Source organism: Sus scrofa, chromosome 4 (assembly GCF_054392235.1).
Source record: "Sus scrofa isolate SSC_HxYL_T2T_F1_AM1 chromosome 4, Sscrofa_HxYL_maternal_Yorkshire_Landrace_v2.0, whole genome shotgun sequence".
Taxonomy (NCBI): domain Eukaryota; kingdom Metazoa; phylum Chordata; class Mammalia; order Artiodactyla; family Suidae; genus Sus; species Sus scrofa.
The window spans coordinates 97,133,951-97,139,110 of NC_139386.1; positions in this window are offsets into that span (position 1 = coordinate 97,133,951).

Sequence of the window (5,160 nt, forward strand, 5' to 3'; positions counted from 1 at the left end):
ACGATCCGGCGTTGCCGTGACTTGTGGTGTAGGTTGCAGACGCGGCTCGGATCCCGCATTGCTGTGGCTCTGCTGTAGGCCGGTGGCTACAGCTCCGATTCGACCCCTAGCCTGGGAATCTCCATATGCCGCGGGAGCGGCCCAAGGAATAGCAACAACAACAACAACAAAAAGACAAAAAAAAAAAAAGACAAAAAAAACCAAACCAAAACAAAAACAAAAACAAAAAAAAAAATCTGAAAATAAACCAGCGTGGTTAAATTGGTCTTTTCCAATGAATGGGATAGTGGGGATAAAGAGTTACAAATTGAAATAACTGAAGAGTAAGGCAACATAACACTGAAAAACAAATATAGCAATATAGGAATGCCAGAACTCCAAACATCTCAGAAGTAGTTCTCCTAACTATAAAAATCTTTGTGCAAAGTTTCTATCCTTTATCAGAGATGCTTACATTTGCAAATAGCTATTTGACTTTATTAAAAAAAAAAACTAAATATTACGGCCATTTATTTCTTTCTTCCAATTTTACTGATATAGAATTGGCATACAGCCTTATATAAGTTTAAGGTGTACAGTATAATGACCTGACTTACATGCATCTTGAAATGATTACCATAATAAGTTTTAGTAAACAGCCATTAGCTCATAGAAGTACAAAATTAAAGAAATAGGAAAAACGTTTAACTTCGGATGAAAATCATTAGGATTTGCTCTCTTAACTTTCATATGTTAACATACAGTAGTGTTAATTGCATTTTTCATATTTTATATTATATCCCTCATACTTATTTTTATTATAACTAGAAGTTTGTACCTTTTGGTTACCTTCATCCAATTCCCCCTCTCCCCTGAGCCCCTCCTTGCCTCTGTTAACCACAAATCTGATCTCATTTCTATGAGTTTGAAGTATAATTGACCTACAATATACTACTATTTGTTCCTGTTACAGATCATAGCGATGTGATATTTCTATATATTTCAAATGATCACCATGATAAATCTAGTTACCATTTGTCATCATACAGCAATATTATCTAACTATTGACAATATTGACAGTATTTCACACACTGGGAGTTTGTACCTCTTAATTTCCCTCATTGACAATATTGACAATATTTCACACACAGGGAGTTTGTACCTCTTAATTTCCCTCATCTATTTGTATTCTCCCCCACCCCCTCCCCCTCTGGCAACCACTTTTTTCTGCTCTGTATGTATGACTCCTTTCTTTCTTTCTTTCCTTCTTTCTTTCCTTCCTTCCTTCCTCTTTCTTTCTTTCTTTCTTTCTTTCTTTCTTTTTCTTTCTTTCTTTCTTTCTTTCTTTCTTTCTTTCTTTCTTTCTTTCTTTCTTTCTTTCTTTCCTTCTTTTTCTTCCCTTCTTTCTTTCTTTCTTTCTTCCTTTCTTTCTTCCTTTCTTGGCCTCCAGTGGCATGTAGAAGTTCTCTAGTCAAGGCTCAAACCGATAACACAGCAACAACCCAGGCTGCTGCAGTGACAATGCTGGATCCTTAACCTGCTGGGCTACAGAAGAACTCAGTGTATGACTGTTTCAGTTTAGTTATGTCTGTTTGTTTTGTTTTTTAGCTTCCACATATAAGTGAATCATACAGCATTTGTCTTTTTTAGACTTACTTCACTTACCATAAAACCCCCTGGGGCCATTCATGTATGGCCATTGGCAAATTTCATTCTTCTTTATAGCTGAGTAATACTTCATTATATATATCACATCTTTATCCATTCATCTATTGATGGGCACTTAGGTAGTATCCATATCTTGGCTACTATAAATGGTAGTGTGATGAATGTAGGGGCGCATATATCTTTTGAATTAGTATTTCAGTTTTCTTCTGATAAATATCCAAGAAAGAATTGCTGGATCATATAGTAGGTCTATTTTTCATTTTTGAGGAATTGCCAGGCCAGTTAAATATTACAAAGTTTACAAAACTGAATCTTATGTTGCCTATATAATGTGAAAAGTAAATTCTGATGCTGATTTCTTGTTGCAGAAGAAAATGTGTCAGGTTTCCAGTTCCCAACTGAGAAATAATAAATAATGACAGAAGAAAATTATGTCTGTATTCCAATTTGTATTTTTCAAATTTGGATTTTAAATATGATCTCCCTTTTTACACATGCTTGTATTATGGTACACACACATCCAATATTTTGGCAAAATAATTAAATTTTTCTTGAATATAGCAATTGATTTATCTCACACCGGACTTTCTTCACTCTGCATTGCCTGCCTGACTCCCATAGGCTTTGAATTCACACCCATGGAGATAGGCTGAGTCAGATTAAAACAGATGCCAAGGACACTAATCAATGAAAAGCTATTAAAAACAGAGTGAATTGGTAAAATGTAAACTTACCCCACTCTCATAGAGAGCAGGCTCCCATGAAATATTTTTAAAAATACATCTCTCCAAAGCAGCTTTCTCTCTATCGAGGTTTTTGTGATATGCAGTTCCAGCTAAAATTGGGTAGTTAACAGACAAAATTTAGAACCAATGCATGGCTTAATGCTGTTTACCAGTGATGAATGATTCTACTTTGGGATCTAAGTTTTAAATTCTTTCACAGACAGCCTCCCAATGATTTGTCTGGTTTGGAAAATTACAAAATCTAACTAAAAAGTCATGGTTTTTAAGTTTTCATTTTGCTGATTCTTTCTAAAAATGTTGTGGCTAGGAGTTCCCATTGTGGTATAGTGGAAACAAATCCGACTAGGAACCACGAGGTTGTGTATTCAATCCCTGGCCTCGACCAGTGGGTTAGGGATCTGGAATTGCCATGAGCTGTGGTGTAGGTCACAGACGTGGCTCGGATCTGGCATTGCTGTGGCTGTGGCACAGGCTGGTGGCAATAGCTCCAATTAGACCCCTAGCCTGGGAACCTCCATATGTCACGGGTGCAGCCCTAAAAAGACAAAAAAAAAAAAAAATGTTGTGGCCAATGGAAGAGAAGTAGTAGAAAATCAGTTTCAACATATAAACAAAATCCAAAACAGTATCTCATTTTCCCTTCCAAATAAGTGTTGGGCCCTCCTAACATTTGCAGGTTCCAAGGCAAGAGTACACATGGAGGTCTTCAGGGTCTATGTATATCTGGAAGTTGAAACGTTATAAATCAATCAGGTGAATGAATAAAATATGTTGTATCCTCATACCTTGACAAATGTACCTTTCTAAATGACCTGGTAGTCTAGGTTCAAATATAAAATTCTTGGATCTGGAATTCTGTACTGGAACAGGGCACCACAAGAAATGCAGGCTCTAGTTTCAGGTCCCAATCCTGCAGCTTCCTCTTTCTCTCCTCCCACTCCTCACCCCCATCCCTCAGCTCCATCCCTCTGCTCCCTGTCAAGGGCTAAATTGAAAGAGCTCCCAATGGCCAAAGCTGAAACATTTTAAGCAATGGAATGAAGTAGCACTAGATTATTACCTAAAGTATAACATAAATACCATGAGTCCATAGTGATATAAACAAAAATTGAAGGAAGGAAGGAACCAGCAAACAAAGGAAGAAAGGAATGAAGAAGCAAATGAACAAACAAACACACACACACACAGACAAATAAGTAAATGAGGGAGAAAAGACAAATCCTCCTTATAAATGTGGAATTTAATCCCCTTCCATCCCCACTTCCTGAGTACAGGCTGGACTTAGTGATTTAATTCCAAACAATAGAGTATGGAAAGGGATAAATAGTAATTCACTGTGATGACAACTAGCAAACATGACCATAACTGAGCGATTGACATAATTCGTACTTGCAATAACATATGTTGATTTCATGTAACCCCTGATATGATGTGATGAGAAGTACACTCTGCTTCTGTGGCATTCTTTCTGAAAAGCCATAACCCCAGTGGAGTCATGAGAAAAGCATCAGACAAACCCAGACTGGATGGCATTACAATGGCTAGTACTCCTTAAAGCTGTCAAAGTTATGAAAAACAAAGGAAGACTGAGAAACGGTCACAGATCAGGGTAGTCTAAGCAGAAATAATTAAATGCCATGTGGTATAATAGATGTGATACTAAAAGAGAAAAGAGATATCAACAGAAAAAGTGTGAAATCTGAATAAAGTGTAGAATTAATAGTAATGTACCAAAATATAGAAGCAATCTAAGTGTCCACTGACCGATGAATGAATAAAGAAGATGTGGTATATAAACACAATCGAATATCAGTCACCCAGAAAAAACAATGAAATAATGTCATTTGCAGCAACATGGATGGATCTAGAGATCACTATGTTAAGTGAAGTAAGACAGAGAGAGACAAATATCATATATCACTTACATGTGGAATCTAAAGAAATGATATAAAAGATCTGTTTTTACAAAGCAGAAATAGACTCACAAACATAAAACAAATTTATGGCTACCAAAGGGGGAACAGGTGGGGAGGGATAAATTAGAAATTTGGGATTAACAGATACATACTACCATATATAAAATAGGTAAACAAGGACCTACTATATAGTACAGGGAACTATACTCAACATCTTGTAATAACCTATAATGGAAAAGAAATATATAACTGAAAAAGCATATATATATATATATATATATGTATATATATATATATGAAAAATACAGGCCATTTCACATAATTCATCCTATGTCTGTTATCTTCCCCTCCTAGCAAGGCCACAGGTCATTTATTCATAGACAGTAGTGCTGGTGAGGTGGTGATGACTGCCTGCTGCCTTTAGCAACACTCATCTCTCAGTCAATTTGGATGTCCCTTCCACTGGGAAGACTCTCCTGAGTCCCCAGAACTGGGTAGGATTTCCCTCCTACTGGACTGTCAGAGCATTTTTCCCTCTGTATTTAACTCCCTGTTGGCTTTTCTGTCTCCCCATGGGGATGAAAGCTTATCAAGTCTTGCTGGCCACTATGTTTCCACCACCTGGTGCCATGCCTACCATGTGATTATATATTTGTTGAGATATTCCTGTAGCAAATTTTAGATTCTATGACCTGAAGTTGAAAATTTCATGGTCTATTCTCCAAGAAGAGCATGATAGGGCTATAATTTATTCATTTTGCATCCTACTCAGATCAAAGTTTGTTGCTTCCTCTGAGACAAATGAGTCAAGATATTTTCATATAAGTGAAAGTTGTCTCATGATTCAAAT